The sequence below is a fragment of the Peromyscus maniculatus genome, chromosome 3 (assembly GCF_049852395.1).
Source record: "Peromyscus maniculatus bairdii isolate BWxNUB_F1_BW_parent chromosome 3, HU_Pman_BW_mat_3.1, whole genome shotgun sequence".
Taxonomy (NCBI): domain Eukaryota; kingdom Metazoa; phylum Chordata; class Mammalia; order Rodentia; family Cricetidae; genus Peromyscus; species Peromyscus maniculatus.
The window spans coordinates 25,265,152-25,284,780 of NC_134854.1; the positions used below are offsets into that span (position 1 = coordinate 25,265,152).

General features: G+C 41.7%; 1 protein-coding gene and 1 long non-coding RNA gene across 4 annotated transcripts in view; one reads left to right on the forward strand and one right to left on the reverse strand.

The window, feature by feature from the left end:
• The window catches only part of Cdk14 (cyclin dependent kinase 14), a 557,745-nt gene that overhangs the window by 492,635 nt on the left and 45,481 nt on the right, over nt 1-19,629 (reverse strand). The gene's annotated exons all lie outside the window — the stretch shown is intronic.
• On the forward strand, nt 5,478-8,759 carry LOC143272281 (uncharacterized). The gene is made up of 3 exons (XR_013049711.1): nt 5,478-5,746; nt 7,806-7,857; nt 8,357-8,759. It is a non-coding gene; the product is annotated as an uncharacterized LOC143272281 (long non-coding RNA).

The following is a 19,629-nucleotide window of genomic DNA, read 5'->3' on the forward strand; positions in this document are numbered from 1 at the left end:
AGAGAGAGAGAGAGAGAGAGAGAGAGCACACCACAAGGGTTTCTCTGTGTAGTCCTGTCTATCCTGGATCTTGCTCTGTAGACTAGGCTGGCCTCAAACTCATAGAGATCCACCTGCCTCTGCTTCCCAAGTGCTAGGATTAAAGACGTGTGCCACCACTGCCCAACTAATTTTATTTTTATTAAATGAGAATTAGGCTCACTTAAATTTTATGTACATAAAAATTGATGAGCCAGCACCAGTCAATTAAAAGGAACAAGCAAAGAGGACTTCCAGATATACAGTTGACATTACTTGCCACAGTTGAATCCTGCGCTTTGAAAGAAAAACAGAATGTCAAGTTCTTTTCTCCAGTAAAACTTTCGAGGTTCCAATGTAGGGCTGAGCTGACCAAGATCTGAGATTTAGAAGAAAACCTTCAAACCTTGGCAGCAGAACTGCTTCTATCTGATTTGCTCTTCCGATTGCTACTAATTCTATAAGCAGAGAAGAGCCTCCACATTGCTATAGGCTTGGGTGAATTATCATGTAGGTCATATACATTAGAAGCTAAGGGTCATAAACTGGCTGAGCATGGTGACTCAAGCTTTTAATTCCAGCACTGCAAGAGACAGATGCAGGCAAATCTATGTGAGTTCAAAACCACCTGATCTACATAGAGAGTTCCAGGCAAGCTAAAGATACAGAGTGAGACTGTCTTAAAAGGAAAAAAGAAAGAAAAAAGAACAGCCATAAATCATGTGTGGTCATCATAGTAATTATCAAATGTATTAAATTCTCCTAGCTCTTGCTTTACCTACATCTTTCCTAACAGTCAGTCCTTCTTGCCCCTTTCAAATGAAAACTGCTTTGAGATTCCATCTCACCACAGTCAAAATGGCTATTCCCAAGAGGACAAAGGGCAACAATGCTCGGGAGAAGGATGGGGAAAGCGGAACATTTAGACCGTTAGTGAGAATCAGTAAATTGATACAGCACTATGGAGGTCAGTGTAGAGGTTTCTCAAAACCCTAACGATATAATGACCATATGACCCAGTTAGCTACACCACACCTGCATATATGCCCAAAGGACTCTAAACCAGTATTTTCATAGATTCTTGCACACCAATGTTATTGCTACACTATTCACAATAACTAATATCCAGAGCCAGCCTAAATATCCATGAACAGATGAATGAAAAAGAAAATATGATATACATACATGATGGAACTTTATTTAGCAGTAAAGAACTATGACAAAGAACAAAAGCCAGGCTCAGAAAGTCAGATATCAGGTTTCTCTCAGGTGCAGAATATAGGGCTCATGTGTGTGTGTGTGTGTGTGTGTGTGTGTGTGTGTGTGTGTGTGTGTGTGTGTGTGTGTGTAACATGAAAGCAGAAAGGAGAAAGGAAGGTTTTAAAAGGAGTGGAGAAAAAGAATGGTCAAAGATACAAGTGGCATAAAGCCAAAGGTGGCCTCGGGAGGACGGCGGAATACCAGCAAGAAGAAAGGGGAACAGGGAAGACAGTGAGGAGGGAGAGGAACAAGAACAAAGCATAACAATACACATCCAAAAATGCCACTAGGAAATCCATGAGATTGTTTGCTGACTTAACAAAATAATTAAAAACCAATATAAAATAACTTTAAAAAGCCACTAACTTCTTAAGATAACAAATGATTAGCTTTTGCTTCCAAATTATATTTAGAAAGACAAAGATACTGAGTTGCTAATAGATATTAGATATTTCCTGCTTTAATTTAAAAAAATATAAAAGGAGACCATTTTGCACTGGGTGTGAGCACAACTTTCACAGCAGCATCAGAATGTGAACGGGCTGTGGGGGGCTTGAAGGGATACAAGTTGTTTGTTTTGCCTTTAAGAAGGAGATTCTGGGCTGGAGAGATGGCTCAGTGGTTAAGGGCACTGGCTGCTCATCCAGAGGTCCTGAGTTCAATTCCCAGCAACCACATGGTGGCTCACAATCATCTTCTGGTACCCTCTTCTGGCTTGTAGGCAAACATGCTGACAGAATACCATATACATAATAAATAAATAAATTTAAAAAAAAAAAAAGAACCGATATCCGGATCTGCTCCCTCTCTTGGTTCCTTGTGATCCTGGATGCTGGATGGCAGACGACCGAGCAGAGTCTTCCAGAGAACACTGGACTGTACCCCACCTCTCCCGGATCCTGTAACCAACCCTTTACTGGCTATAAATTACCCCAAAATAAAACCTCCTTAAAAAAAAAAAAGAAGAAGAAGAAGGAGATTCTTCCTGCAATGACCAAGCATCACCACTATCGGATAAACTCCGGGTATATGGTAGCAGCTTACATCACGTCATGCTACTGCATGTGGAGCTGGAAATTTGCTGATGAAAACACATGGGAACACAGGAGGAGAGCCTCGTCTCTACCTGAAATCTTACATTTTACAGAAGAAATGCTTTTTGTCCTTTCTCTTGATTTGCTGCGCACAGAAATTTAAAACCTGTGTTTCAGGGCTTTGCATGCATGGTAGATATCAAATGGCTATGAGAAAATGACTAAGTCCCTTTGATTTCAATGACACATTTAAAAATGTAGAGAAATAAAGTATTATAATTCTTGTAAATGAAAACAATCATGGGGAAAATGCATTCATCATAACCCAGTTCAACAATCTTTCATATCTCAAATAGTGTTTGTTAATATTCATTAGTTTTGGAGCTAGCAAAATTTAGAAATTTCTCTTGACCTTGATACTTTCTTGAACATTATTTTTTAACCCACTTTCCACTACATTGTGAACTCTTGGAGGGCAAAAGCCAAGGCCGTGCCGTTCATCGTTCTGTCCCCAGACCTCATGACAGCACCTTGCACACCGAGCATGGCAAACGTAGAGTGAATGGTTTTTACATTCTGTTAATAGGGGGAAAGTCAATTTAGAAAGGTTTTAAGCAGAAGGTAGCAAGTATGAGCAAAGTACAATGATGGCTTATTTATATTAAAATATTATAATGAAACTCATTATTTTACAAAAAAATAATTTTTAAATAAAATGTGAAAAGTAGAATGTAAACATTAGCCTTAGCAAATATTAGCTACTAAAAGGTTCTTGTTGATATTATAAATAATTTTCACTGGCTTCAGACTCTATAACAGTAAACATACTTTCTACAAAACAATTTCTCCTCTGCAGAGGAAAAGTACTGTAAAATGCAAGCATTACCAAGGAGCTCTTGAACCATAAGACGGACTGGAAATTTGGTTTTGTTTTATTAAAGTTAAAAGTGACTGGAGGGTACAATGGATTTTGAAAGAAGCACTAAATAGAAGAATATGACCAAAGGCTTTAAGCACAGATTTGGTTAATAATACTTCAATGCCCAGGAACTGAATCCGAAAATATGGAAACAAGGGAAATACCGCTGCTCTGCAGAGATCAAAAACAGACACCCTTAATAAAAAGGGATTAATACTAAAGCAGGATTCTGAACACACCGGCAGGAGAGCCCTGCAGCAGTGTCAGAAGTTTCCTCCTGGAAGACTCCAGACCTCGGTGAGGAAGAGGTGGACAGAGTAACCAAAAGCACTGCTTTCTTCTCAGGAAGTACTCGCCTACAGAAATGAAAGGAATGCCAAGTAATGATGCTAAGCAATTTGAGAAAATATGCAAGAAATGGTGTTGCTGTTCATATAGGGAGAGGTAATGAGAGTTAGAAAGAGCTTTAGGTAGGAAGCAGAACGTGTGTGTGTGTGTGTGTGTGTGTGTGTGTGTGTGTGTGTGTGTGTATGTGTGTGTGTGTGTTTCCATCCAGCTTCTAAACACTTCAGAGTGTGTGTCACATTACACTCAGTAGAAAGGGATTAAAGTGACCTGTGTGACAAAAGAACAGACTTCCATTCCCTTCCCCCACCTTCACACTGAGATCTACAGTCTTACCTCTACACATGTGCAAACTGAATACTTAGCATGTCAGCCATACCTGGAAAGCAGAACTCAGATTCAGACCCATGATTATCTCTACCAAAATAAGCTGCTGCCATTTTCATATTCTTTCACTTTGTTTGTCAGAGACACGGGTCTCACTACTGTGCCCAAGCTTTCTATCCTCAGACTTTCAGAGTGGCTGGGGTACGGGTATGTGCTAAGATTCCCAGCCCCTTTTAGTAGTCTAGATATAAGCAAGGCTACAAGTTGACGACTACTTACACCTTTCTACAGGTAATTCTTCCCTTGTATATGGATTTTATAAAAAAGGCAATTTTGAACAGGTAATCCTACCAGCTCATGGTTGTTTGGCACCACTGTGTGCCAAGTGTTGGTGAGAGTCCCATTGTTAGCTTTCCACATCTCTGACCTTCTGGAGGAGTGAATGGGATTTACTGATTTGGAGAGAGCATCACAGAGAGCTTAACCGCCAAAGGTCCTTCCTCTGGTAAGTAACAAGCACTTCATAAGCATTCTCTCACACATGCAAAGAAGTGGAACCCAACCCAACCAAAGAGGAGACTATTCTAAACTCCCTGAGCAAGTCTACCTTCTCCAAACACATGGCTCAGGACAGAAACATGAGAGTAAAGCAGGACTTACATTTGTTTTTCACTTTTCTTTACTTTTGAGAATTCCATTCTACACTACTAAGGCACTGGATCATGTCTTCCCACCTAGACTGATTTCCCAGTTAGTTTCACAAGCTTTGGCTTCATCACAGTAAAATAGGGAACTCAAGATAAGCTGTATCAATCCCAAATGCCTGTGATGAAAATCATCAGACTTGCTCCACACCTCTATTTCTAACCAACAAACATGGGGAAATAGCTGTGGGCACAAACAATTAGCATCTAATTTACAAAATCATAACTTACATATGCAGCACATACAAGTTACAATCACCCCAACATGACATTACAGTTCTTTTTCACCTCAAAGTTAAGACACACAAGCCAAATCTATTCTTCTGAGTACCTAGAGCTTTCAGTTAAAGCAAATAATATACTTTATAAACGTTTTCCCCCAAAGGAAGTGGCCTTGTGAGGATAGTGTCAATTTTCTTGGCCTTGTGTTGAAATCCAATATTGTTTTTACTTCTTGAGTTGCTCTCAGATTCCTGCCAGGGAGCCCAGCAAGCAGCACATTTAGTCTTTCGGGCACACAGGGGATGGAATTCTGTCTCTGGACCTCAGAACTGGTTGGAGTTGCTGGAAACTGCCTGGAGCAGCTGGCCGAACAGCCAGCCTTGCTGGAAACTGCACTGGAGCAGCCTCCTAAGCTCCAGCATCAACACATTCATAAGCTCCCAGACCTTCAGGAGACAGCAGGAGGATCACTTATCACTGCCAGCAACTGTGGCTGTAGTTAACAAAAGCCAGGCTTAAATGTGAAAGATTTTCAGGAGGGTGAGAAATCCTTCCAACTAGTCACTAGGTGACTCATGCTGATAAGATATGTCACAATAGCCTGGGTGTGAACAGTGGAAGTTCAGGGAACACCACTGGATACAGGCACTCAGTTAAATACAGATTATCTGAAAACTAGGAGTGCAGGATCTTGTCCAGTAAAAGGTCCAATTTCATCAATAAGACCAGCATACATTCTAAAGAAGTTCTAAGAGCATGACAGAGTTTAATTCAGGACTCAGACTTCCATGTGTGGCTGTGTGCTTCACAGTTCCAGGGAACACAATCTACATTAGCCATCAGTGAAAGTTGTCCCCTGGACCTGTGCTCTACATGGCCCTACTCAGCATTCTTCTAAAAGAACAGCGAAGGCCCAGGTAATCTTTCTCAACCAAAATTTAGCAAGGATGATTTTTTTTTTAGAAAATATGCACCTTGTACTGCACTTTGCTGATGTTGTACATATATACTAGTACATGCTGTTTACCCATTAACGTGTAAGAATTTGGACACATGAAATTTTCTTTTAACTTTCCATTGCCTGTACCATAGTACTAGAGATATAAGTTACCATTTGCTAGGCATTATCAGGTACCAGGTACTGATATTTCTTCTGTATATTAACAAATCGATTCTTCATGGTCATACTAAGAGGCAGTCACAATTGTTGATCCTGTTTTTGCAAAAGGAGAAACTGAGGCTCGAGAGGGAAGGTAGTTGACACCAAGGTCTGATGCTAAAATCTCTGCTCCCAGCCAACATGATATTATTCTTTCTTTCCCCATATTCAAAAAGTTGTCTGCAATGGTTATGCATCAATCCTTCATTGCAGAATAATTTACAAATATTATCTCTACCTAAACAGACCAAGAACCTATATTATTTATGCCATTAGTTTCTGTAGTAGTTAATCTTGGTTGCCAACCTGACTGGGCTGAGAGATAAGGGTAAAGTGCACTTTTGATATGTCTGTGAGGCTGTTTCCAGAGACACATGGCACCTGGATGAGCAGAGAGAGGCAAATACACACCTAGAACATGTGTGGCATGAGCCAGTGGGCCGGAACCTGGACAGATGAAAAGTGAAAAAACAGGAAAACCTGTACACGTGCACGTGGTCCATGTCTTCTGAGCAGGTGCCTTTTCTAGCTGTCACCACTCACAGACAATACATCCCAGATTGTTCCGCCTTCCTATGTGGATTTGTACCAGCATCTCTCTAGCATCCTTCAGCCTCAGACTGGCGCTACACCAGTAGTCCCTCTTCAGCTTCCTGGACAAAGCCTCTAGCTTCTTGGAATAAATGGCCGCTTGTTTCCCCATCTCTGTAGTCTATAAATGTCCGCTGTGGGACAGTCAGCATGTGGTCACATATGTCAATCCAGTAATGTCCCTCTTGAAATTGTATGTGTATCTTATCATTCTAGTCCTGACTCGAAAGATTTCTCACTATGAAATTCTAAGTTCAGTCCTTATCCATTTCATAAGAATTTCCTTTTTAGACTCCAAGTTAATAATTTTTTGTTTTCACCATTAAAAATAAATATAAAAGATTTATACACAAATATACATATAGATATATACAAATACACATGTACACACACACACACACACACACACGCCACATCCTCATCTCCAGATTGTACCCCTCTTAGGGCCTCAGATAGCTGGGCCCCGTCTGAACTTTCCCACAGCCCTCTGCTCCATTACAGGCCACTTTTCTTCATTTCTGCTTCATTTCACTGTTTGTATAACTAATGAACCCTGATAAGATAGGGTAAATCAAAATATCCAAGTATATAGGGTTTTTTCCCCCTTTTTAGCTAACTGGATTACAATTTGGGGTCATGTTCTTATAGGGCTAAGTTTATCATATCCTTGTTTTAATAAAATCATTTATGGAAATACACAAGGAATTATTAAGCTATTTCTAAAAGCAGTTTCCTATTTCTGTTATTTCAGCAACAAATGGCCATTTGTTGACCAGACAGAAGCTAGGCGGCCTTAGAGTGGCAGGGAGACCTGCAGGAGGCACTTGGCCTGATCCCCAGGGCAGGGCAGAGCTAGGCACAGGGAAATGGCAGGAGCTAACAGGGCTTTTCATCCTGCTTTGAGCTCATCAATTTCCCTCCATATTTCATGAATCTTATGCAAAGGTGCAGTTGGTTATTTCAACTGATAGTCTCCCTACAGACTCCTGATGTCTGTGTCACAGTGAGGATGTCACTTATCCAAACAGCACCTACAGCAAACATAAAGATGAAGAAATACACAAGGAAAGTAGTCGTGTAGTTCCTTAAACTACCAATGTTGAACAGTGGCTGTACAAATCCAGAAGTGTTGATTGTTAAAAGCACAAAATGTAACCAGAACTAATGGAGAGATACTGATACTCTTCAATTATCCATTGATTTTTTTTCTTCTCTTAAATCTATAGTTTGCTTTACCCCTGATCTGTCACTGAACAGGAGTCTCCATAAGGAAAGAAGGTACAGTCACATTTACCAGAATCAAAGTACCTCTGGCTAGGTATGGTGGCATACTTCTATAACCAGCACTCAAGGATCACCAAGACTTTGAGGCCAGCATGCCCAACATTGCAGGTTCTAGGACAGGCAAAGCTACTTAGACAAGACTGTTAGATTGGGAACATGCATGAGAGAGAACATACCCCTGACTCAGAAATACTAAAGACTCACATACAATACTACACTAAGCAAAATAAAACTGTAATCACCATAAATACCTATATGGGTATGTTTACAGCAGCAATTCTTTTTCCTTTATTGAAAATATTTTATTTTCTCACATACTATATCCTGATTACTGTTTCCCCACCCTCTCCTGCTCAGTTCCTCCCCACCTGCCCTCCTGTCTAGATCCACTCCCTTTCTGTCTCTCATTAGAAAACAGGCTTTTCATGTAGATATCATCCATTTCTCCATCATTGGGTGATCCCCGTGTCTTTCTTGGGGTCCTGTTTTCCAGGTAGACTCCCTGGTGATGTGAGTAGCAGTCCACTCATCCTTGTTCCACATCTAGTATTCTCCTATGAGTGAGTACATACCATGTTTGTCTTTCTGAGTCTGGGTTACCTCACTCAGGATGATTTTTTCTAGATCCATCCATTTGCCTGCAAACCTCATGATATCATTGTTTTTCTCTGCTGAGTAGTATGGACATGAGTGGGGGTAATGAAGGGCGAGGGTCGAGGGAAAGAGAGCTTGGGGGAGCGGGAGATCCCAGCTGGATCAAGAACAGAGAGGGAGAACAAGGAATAGGAGACCATGGTAAATGAAGACCACATGAGGATAGGAAGAAGCAAAGTGCTAGAGAGGCCCACAGAAATCCACAAAGATGCCCCCACAATAGACTGCTGGCAATGGTCGAGAGACAGCCCAAAGTGACCTAGTCTGGTGATGGGATGGCCAAACACCCTAATTGTCGTGCTAGAAACTCCATCTAATAACTGAGGGATCTGGATGCAGAGATCCACAGCTAGGCCCCGGGTAGAGCTCCAGGAGTCTAATTAGCACAAAAGAGGAGGGTTTATATGAGCAAGAATTGCTGAAACCAAGGTTGGATAAGGCACAGGGACAAATAGCCAAACTATGAACCAATGGCTGAGGGGCCCCCAACTGGATCAGGCCCTCTGAATGGGTGAGACAGTTGATTGGCTTGATCTGTTTGGGAAGCATCCAGGCAGTGGGACCCAGTCCTGTGCTCATTGCATAAGTTGGCTGTATGAAACCTGGGGCTTATGCAGGGTCACTAGGCTTGGCCTGGGAGGAGGGGACTGGATCTGCCTGGACTGAGTCTACCAGGTTGATCGCAGTCCTCAGGGTAGGCTTTGCCCTGGAGGAGGTGGGAATGGGAGGGTGGGCTGGGGGAAGGGGAGAGGGGCGGGAGGTGGGAGAACAAGGGAATCCGTGGCTGATATGTAGAACTGAATTGTATTGTAAAATAAAAGAAAAGAAAAAGAAAACACAGGCTTAAACTAGTGGAAGCGCATGAACTGTGGACCAATAGCTAAGAAGCCACCATGGTACTGGACTAGGCCCTCTGAATAGGCAGGACAGTTGTTTAGCTTGAACTGTTTAGGGGACCCCCAGGCAGTGGGAATGAGACCCATCCCTGGTGCATGAGCCAGCTTTTTGGAGCCCAGTGCCTATGGTGGGACACTTTGCGCAGCCTTGGTGCAGGGAAGAGGGGCTTGGACCTGCCTCAACTGAATGTACCAGGCTCTGCCGACTCCCCATGGGAGACCTTGAATTGGAGGAGGTGGGAATGGGAGGTGGGTTGGGTGGGAAGACTGGGAGCGAGAGGAGGGAGGACAGGGTAATTTGTGGTTGGTATGTAAAATGAATAGAAAAATCTCATAATAATAATAAAAAAGAAAACATAGGCTTATAAGGGATAATAATAAAATATAACAAAGTAAGATAAAAGAAAAACTATCACATCTGAGTTGGACAAGACAAACAGAAGAAAAAGAGCCAAAGAGAAGGCACAAGAATCAGAGACCCACTCATTCATATGCTCAGGAATTTTATTTAAAAAATCGCTAAACTGGAAGCCTTAATATGTCTGCAGAGGACCTGGTGCAGACCCATGCAGGCCCTGTGCATGCTGCCTCAGTCTCTGTGAGTTCATATCAGCTTTGATCATGCGGATTCTGAGGGCCTTGTTCTCCTGGTGGCCTCCATCCCCTCTGCTTCTTACACTCTTTCTGCCTCCCATTCTGTAGAGTTCCCTGAGCTCTGAGGAGAGGGGTTTGATGGAGACACCTCATTTGGGGCTGAGTGTCTCACTTTCTGCATAATGTCAGGCTGTGTGCTTCTATATTCATTCTCATCTGCTGCAGGAGGAAGCTATAGCAGCAATTCTTAAGAGCATGAAAAGGGTGACAACTTAAATATCCATCAAGTAATAAATGAACAAAATATGGAATATCCATACAAAGAGTATTAGTAAGCTATCTAAAAGAATGAAGGACTGATATATGCAATGGCATACATGAACCTTGAAATTATGGTACATGAATACAACCTCATATAAAAACCCATTTAGTGAATGCTATGGTCTGAAAGTTTATGGCACAGATTTCGAAATATGTTACATTTCAGTCTAATCCCTGGTGGGATGGTAGTCGGAAATGGGGCCTTTGGAAAGTAACTAAATCATGAGAGAAGAACCCTCATGAGTGACATTGGTGCATTTATTAGATGGACAGAGAGCAAAGCATCCCTTCTATCAGGTCACTGTAGGAAGTCAGGAGTTCTGCAGCTTAGAAGAGCACCCTCACTGGACCTTGACTAGACTGATGTCCCCATCTCAGACCTCCGGCCTCAAGAACTATTACTAGTAAATACACAATGTTTCTAAGACACTAGGATAGAGTATTATGCGACACCAGCCTGGAGAAGCCAAGGCAAAATCTGATGTCATTTATGTGAACTCCAGGAAATCTTTAGAGCCAAAAATGAAGGAAACAGTTGCCAGTGGAGGGAGTGGAGGGAATGACATAGGATCTGGCATTTCATTTTAGGGTGATGAAAGTAGCAGGAAACTGTAATCTAATCATAAAATATTAGAAAAGCATAAATTAATGGTGGCTAATAAGTGATCCTGTCATTGGAAGAATAAAACTAGACTCTGTCACAAAACAAAAGCAAAGACATACACTGGCTCTACCGCCTGGCCAACCTTCTTATGTTCTGTGTGCCCTAGTTTTCTTACAGTGTAGCAGGAGCTCCGGGTATTCTTATTTGTGGTAAAAAATGAAACATTCAGCAATAGTCTTAGCATGAAGTAACTAGAGAGACAATACGTTCTTGAGAAAGGAAATGACTCCCCAGAGCTCTGCTGTTGGATGAAGCAGCCACTGGCTGCACGTGGTTCCCTAAATGAACGGAGATGAAAAGTTGAGTTCTTCAGACCAGGAGCCACCTCTCCTAGACTGGGCAGTAAGAACCATAGAAGGGCTACACTGTTAGACAGCACAGGTGTAGATCGTCTAAAAGAATGACCAATGACATGGATCCAGAACATCTCTGCCATCGCTGCTCTAAGAGAAGTAAAGATATTCAAATTAGCTATCACATGTCATATCACTTTAAGCCCTTTATTGTAGCTTAGGTTCCTAGCACCCTTACTGAAGTTTATGTAAGGAAAACAAAAATGTAAAAAAAAAAAGATTGAATTAACAAATTTCACTGAGAGTATCTGAAAAAAACAGGGGGGAGGGGAGGACTTGGAGCAAGAAAACAAAAATAAACAAAGTTGCAACCAAAGTCTTAATCATAGCTAATGATCCAGACTGTTGAATAAGCTCTGTCAACATGTAAAACTACGATAGTCTCTGCATTCTACAAGATGAAGTTAAGTAAGCAAGAGGCAGCAATCTCTAATAACCAAATGTTTATGGCATCAATTTTTATCAGTAAATTTCTTAGAAAACAATTTGAAATACCTCTTTCTGTATGGCATGACCTGGTTGATGTCAACAGGAGGCTTAATGCTCCAAGAGCAATGAAATTCTAACATTGTTAGCCAGTCTTTGTCTACAAAATAGACTTTCCCAACTATTTCTAGTTGTGTTATAAGAACACTTCCTGTTTATGACTTTGAGCAAGTACAAAGATGTAGAAAGTTGTGCCTCACTGCTACTCACTGTCCCTCAGCCACAGACAGCACTCAACACCAGGATGCTCCCAGGAACTGTCAGGAGCAGCTCAAGAAGCTCAGAGCCCTCCACAAACTAGAATGGGAACTTATTTGCTTCATCTTAGGTTCAGCAAGATTCTAGGCCACTGTATATGACAGATTGAGCTTCAGATGCCAAAATAATAAGGTCAGACTTGTGATGGAACATTGGATAATAATTTTAAAACTCCTCCATTGCCGCTCAAACGCTTTCCCATTCAAAATGAGTTAGCCCTCTGAAGGAACCAAATGGAGGCCCTGGAAGAAAGGGGTAAGCATTTGGTTTTCAAGTTGGCGCACTTTGTTTGCCTTCTTCCAGTGTAATAGACCAGTAACTATGTCTAGCGGTTGCAAAGCCCTTTCCCCTGAGAACTAACTCTAAGAGTTCTAAAGAGATGGGCTAACCTGTGCTTTCAGGATTCCCAGGCAGCAAGAGGGGCTTGCGATTCTCTCACATACAAAAAGCTGAAGTAGTTTTACAAGAGTTATGCCACTCCACGTTGAGTTTTCTGTTGAGAATGTACACGTCCTGGCTCAAACCACAGGCAACAAACCAGAAGATTTAACAGACCACAGGAACTCCAAGGATCTCTCAACATGAGTCAACCTCTCTGAAGAAAGGTTGGCAAAGTCCCAGGATGTCAAACCCCTTGGCAGAATTACTAATGGCCACGGAAAATCATGAAGAATGAATGCCCTTTTGCCTGCTCCACAGCAAGCAAGAGCCACATTAGCATCCCAAAGATGTGGTCATACTCCAGATATGCATGTGAAATACGCGTACAGCTCTCACTATGAAGTAAATGACTCATGTAAGATTAGGAAGCAGGTAAGCGTTTATGCTGATTTATATCAGATAATCAGCATGTGTCTCAACTCTAATTCTCAGCTTATACACAAATATCTGATTAGTTAATAACTTAATTAGGCTTAAGGGTGGCTAGCAAGTAAGTCGCTATCTGCCCATGGCTCTGACTAGATCAAAAAGCCCTTTTACAGCATTGGAAATTGTACTTCTCATCTGAAAACAGGCAGTTTGCTCCAAAAAATACTTCCTTTCCCATGCTACCTTCTGATACTACACTGTAGACTCACTGCTAGACTTGTCCAACCAGCCAGGTCGTTCTCACAGCTGAAGAGACAAAAACTGATGCTCCTTTCCAAATTCCACTTCCGCCTTAACCCTAGAACATCAATCCAAAACTCATGTCCACACACGACCCTATAAAAGAATGTTGATAGCCACTTCATTCATGACTGCCCAAACCTGGAAGCCACCAAGATGTCAATCCATAGGTGAGCGGATAAATGAACTGTGGAACATGGAGACAAAAGAATGTCACTTAGAGATTCTATTTTTAAAATCTAGTTAGCTACCAAGCCACAAAGAGACATGGAGGGGACTTAAATGCTTTTCACTAGGTGAAATAAGCTAGTCTGAAAGGACTACATACCATAATATTCAAATATACAGTGTGTAACATTCTAGAAAAGGGAAAGCTACAGAGACAAGAGAAAGGCAGCTGTCAGCAGGGGCTCAGGGGCAGGAGTGAGGGATGAGGAAGGGACGGAGCACCAAGAACTGCCAGGGCACTTGAACTAGTCTGTTGACTGCAACGGGAGAGGCACGCCGTGCATTTTCCAAACCCCTAACTGTGCGGCACAGAGTGAACCCTAAGGTGAACTGGAGTTCAGTAATGACCATACTGGTCCATCAAAAATAAACATACCACACTAAGACATCAGTCCCAGGGAAAGCGGTTAGTTGCTTCATTTAAAAGAACTTATATTTTCCTTGATAGTGTATCAACCTAAACAAAGATAAGGAACTTTTCAAAATTTTAGCCAAGTGAAAGTTAATATACATATTAGCAAAAAATAAGCAATTAATTTAGGAACCCATCTGCATTTTCTAGTAAGTAATCAACCAATGCCACAAACTATATTTTTTGCATGTGTATGGCATGTGCATGGTGCATATTCACATGTGTGCAAATGTGTATTACATGTGTGTAGATGTACAAGTGTGCAGCCAGCTACATGGGTTTCCAGATGCTCATGTGTGTATGCCACACCTGTGGGAGCCTAAAATAGAGTCTTTTAAACCATGCAAAAAGGTAAGTACACAGTAAAGTCACAGGTAACCCCTCTGGTAGACATAGAAAGGCTGCATCAACCCACTAACCTGAAGAACAGAAGTACCATTAATGACATTGCGCTGTTTCCTTGGGTCTATAATGCACTCATCTGATTCATGAGTTGATATAATTATGCTTCCTTGTGCCATTATCCTTATGTAAAGTACAAGTCATTCGGCAGATATACCTTCTCAGCAAGTGCTTCCAATTTTAATATACACAAACTATCAATCATTCCAACTGGGGGCAATAAGAAAAAGAGGGAATTAGGGTTTGCAAACAGAAGGGGGAAATTAAGCAGATGGCAAAGTAGAGATAAGTGTCTCGGGGAAAATAAAAGAAGAAGAGAGGAAGTGAGTCTGGCCTGGAGTTGCCCACTGGTGAGCTGGAGGCCACTGCAGCACAAGGAAGACGCCCAGCAGCAGGCCCTCAGGTCATGGTGATGCGAGATGACTTTTTTTTTTAAGTTCCTGGATTAAATAGTTTAACAAAGCTACCCAGCATCACAGAATACCTGTATTTCTGGAGCCATCGGAAGGAGACTGGAGGCCCGCTGCAGGAGACACACACACACACAAAGGAAACATTGACCAACCATGCCTCTGCAGTTGTCAGGGATGATGTGTCTGAAATCTCAATACTGCTTCAGTGTGTGGGAAAGCAAAACCTCACATGACAGGCAATCTTAAACACAGACATTTAATGGAGGAAAGTGGTCACGTGGGTGTGGGGACTGAAAAGTGAAAATGGGGCACTGATTGACAGATACTAGGTGCTGCTAGAAGCAGCTGCAAGGCTCAAGAAACACAAAGGAAGATATGGAATTGCAAGAGCTAGGTATTCAAAGCGGGAAGGAAACACGAGTGTGGCGCCTTTCACACCTTAGTGAGGGACGAGATGTCACTGGCTCCTGAAGAAGCTCTGAGCTGGATGCAAACAGGAGCTGAAAGAGCACTTGGGTCTACTCTCTGTTGTCCCCTTCCTTTACTTCTGAGTCTTCACGGGGTGCCTTGTCCTACTGGGAGTGACAGGAAGCCAGATGGCAGAGGGATCTGGAAACCATAGTCTGCACAGCTCCGGCCCAGTCTCACAACAAAGTCTAAAACGGCAGGTCTGAGGGAAAACCACAGCTGGCCAGCCAGCACAGTTGGACGTCCATATTTCCCCAATGGATTCCAACTCCCGGGCTGACAATCCTTCAATACAGGTTTTCCAGAACCTCAGCCACAAATTTGAGAACCAACAAATGTTATACATTTTTTTCTGACTAAAAGCTAAAATATTGCACTAATCATCTATCCCTCTGCCATGATGATAAATATATTTTCTATTAATTCAGGCCAAAAAATCCACAGGACAGAATGTAATTTCTAAGTAAGAACATTGCCAAATTCCAACAGTTTCTCCCAACAAAGGAAAATTTTTAATGAATTCCTAGTTATCAAAACCTGTTTAACCAGCTCCTGATCCCTCTAAAGATCTGGACTCTACTGAGATTAAACATGTGTCTTGAGCAAAGTGAGTTTTTTGTCTGCCAGGCAGGAGAAATGTGAGACTTTGAAGAAATAGTGGCCATTCTCCAGGAAAACCCCCAGGATCACACTGTTCCTGGCATTTAGTAGATACAGGAGTCCCCTTCCATCCTAAGTAGAGCTCATCTGTGTGACCAAGGGGACATTGAAGAAGTGACAGTGCATGATCTCCAAGGTCACAAAGACATATGGTTCCCATTGAGCTTTCTCTCTTGGATCGCTCCCTTTGGGAGAAGCCAGCCACCACAATAGAATCCTTGGACAGCCCTCTAGAGACAACCATGTGGCAAGGAACTGGGACCTTCTGCCAACAGCCAATGGGTGAGTCACTGAGCAGACAGCCACCCTGGCTCGGCCAGGGCCTTCAGTGCACTACAGCTCAAACTGACGTCTTGTGGGAGACACCAGAGCCAGGAAAACTAGGCTGAGCACTCTCAGACTCCTGCACACAGGATTCTGTGAGAGAATAGACATCAGAGTTGCTTCAAGGCGTTAGGTTCAGGGATAACTTTCCTACCGTGTCTCAGTGCATAACTAACGTACTCTCAAGGGGTGCTGCGTGATTATATTCTCTTGTTCTTCAGTTGACTGAATGAGATTCATTAAACATACACCAGCCCTCGACTCACAGTTGGTTCTGAAAGAATTTCATGGCTCCACTAATGTCGTTTATTTAAGGAAGCCAGCTGCTCCCACTCTCTCTATCTGTTCAACTACTCTTGTAATAGACCTTGAAATCTCTATCAGTTGAAGCCAACATGAATGAAATGCTCTTGGGGTTTTAAGCCCCTTAATGCTGGACACATTCCGGCAGATGATCAAAGATCGGGCCACACAGATCATTCTTACCCAATGGGAGGTGGGGACAGATAACCTCCAGAGCTCCTAGCAGCGGGAGCTGGAAGACACAAGCCTCTCAATGCTCCGACCCATCAAAGCTGCACACCACATCTTATCAAGTAGAAGTAAGTAGTAAAAGTAGTTTGGAGTCCATAGGGAAGGAAATGGTTTAAAAACAAAAAGGAAAGACATTCAGTTTCATTACTAAAGTAATTCACCCTTGAAACAACTAGGAAATCACAAGTGTCTGTGTGTCTAATGGGGAAATCTTCAAGTTTCAGAAAACAGGAGAGGAGAAGCTAGGAAAATGAACATTGAGGGTAAGAGTAAGCAATTTTGGCAGCATACACAGGCATGTGCCTGTCACATGATGGCCTTGCATCAATGGCAGACCATGCACAACAGTGGCCCCATAGACTATAATTGCACAGTAACGTCACAGCCATCTGAGTTTGTGCAAGGCACCTAACAATGAGACTGCTTAACAACACATTGCACTTCTTGGAACATGTTCCTATCATTTGTGATTTGGGATTTCCTTAAAATTTACATGCCCATAGCACACATGACTCAGTATTTACAAATGTGAATAAAGCTATCCACTCACCTACATTTGTAAGGACAAAATGTATATAAAAGCTAGATGCTGTAGCTGGAGAGATGTCTTAGAGAGGACTCAGGTTGGGTTCCCAGCACCCATATGGCAGTTAACAACTATAACTCCAGGTCCTAGGCTTCTGATGACTTCCTCTGGACTCCATGGTCACTACTCATGTGGTGCCCTTACATAAAGGCAAAATACCCATATATGTGATATAAAATAATCTTTAAAAAAAAAAAAACAGCTAAGCACTGAATGGGTTGCCTCTGTGCATGTAATAATATAAAGCATCTTTCCAAACACTGTCAGGAAGAAAAACAATGAGACAGTAAGTTCCACTTCTCTAAAACACACACACAAAGGAAAGGAAAAGAAGGAAAGGAAAGGAAAGGGGGAGGGAGGGAGGGAGGGAAGAGATTTACAAGCAAAAAAATAATGTACAGAAGCAGTGTTCATTAAAATGCTGTTCATAGTAACCTGTAGGGAAGAGGGGCTATAGACTAGAAAACAGAAGGAAATTTTTCATTATATGCTGTTTTAAACTGTATTTTTAATGCTTTAAAAGTAAAACAAACAAATACTTCACAAAGAAACTAGAACAGGGAAAAATAAAGGCTTCCATTAGAGCTACTCTTTAATTTATAAAGCCATCCATTCAGAGTAGCCAGGGCCTGGCTTTGGGCTTAAGACACTCACGTGTACATTCAAGCGTTAAAAATCACCATTTGGAGGAAAAGGTCTTTCACAGTCAGTGTGCTCTCACTAATTAAGGACAGAATGCTGTCTCAATGTAAACTCAACAACGGGAGATGTCCATGAGCTGCTCATCTTCCTGCCAAAGCCTGGCGAATCATGAGATGTGATGGAATTGCCTTTCTCTGAGTGTTTAGGGAGAATGGCAAGGTTAAAGAAATAAAAAGAAGTCAGTTTTCACTTCACTAACTCTCTGCAGGGCCCCAGAAGTAAGATGCTGTCAGAGAACTGGCTGATCCTGCCTCCTGACTCCACCCATAAACGTCAGCTTTGATTTTCTTCTCCACTGACCAAACCCTTTCTGAGACAGAGAGAGCACTTCCCAGATGCGGCTGCCTTAAAGAAGTCTAGTGAGTGCCTGTTAATTACTCTCAGTGTGCATGATATGGAAAGGAAATTAAAGTAGGACAACATGCTTTCAAGAGAGAACATTCCCTTTCTCTTCTGGCCAACATGTCAACGATGGGATGGGCCCTTGGGTATTGAACTGGGCAGAAGATGTAGCATTTTCCCGTTCTCCTATAAGTAAATTGTAGCTGTCTAAAACATTTATTTTAAGTGCTACCAAATACGTGTTAGGTCTACTTTAAAAGCAAAGAAAATACCTGGAATTTTCCATACAAACTATTTAAAGAAAGACTATCAAGTCTAGACAGAAAACACTCCAAACCACTTTGCCCACACCTTCCAGGCGCTCAAAACCTCTTTTAATTCAGACCTGGAAAGCCCAGATTTTAAAAACCTCTTAAAGGGGATACCCATTTTTCAAGGCGTCCAAAGGGAAATCTTTTGTTAATAATAATTCAAAATAAGATTCATTTTTACAATGACATATTATAAGCCGATCATAAGTTACAAGCATTTTCCACAGTTAAAACATCACTGTTCAAGAAAACTAAAGACTTGGTTATGAAGAAAAATAACGAAGATCCAAAAGACACATACTGTACTTCCAACTGTAATCGACTGTGCCTGTGTGTGTGTGCACACACACACACACACACACACACACACACACACACACACGCACGCACGCACGTGCATGCGTATGTGTGTAAACAAACACAAAATGAATACATACAACCCGTTATCTACATGAATGCTCTGTAAGATTTAGAACCTTACTATTCTACCTGCAAAAGGCCAACCCGATTCATATTCAAAGCTGATTCTGGACCAGGGAAATCCATAAAGTTATAAACACTAAAAATTTCTACATAGTATATTCAGAAACAAATCATCATAGCTCACTGTGCACAGGATGAAAGTTAGATGTAAAGTAACTAAAAGAAACAGTGAAAGAACAGACTACATGAAAATATTTGTCTTAAAAATGACAAAAAAAGAAAAAACATTGCTACTTATACTACCATGGGATTCATAAAACAGATGCTCTGAGCTAGGTAGCCCTGATGTCACCAAGTCAAGTGAAGGAGCAAGAGAAGAACAAGTGGGTCTTCCGGAAGCTTCAGCTCCATGCGGTGGGTGTTTCTATCATTACAAAATAAGCAGGTAAAATTTTGGCAAGCTACTAACTCCTATGAGTAAAGTAGAGCTCTTGCAAGCAAGAGCTCTAATCATTGTCATGATAAAATGATTTAAAAAAAACAAAACAGTATCACTATTTAAAACATTAAAATGCACAAATGCTTACAGAGAAGAAGAAAGGGCAACACCTTCTGCCTCCTCAAT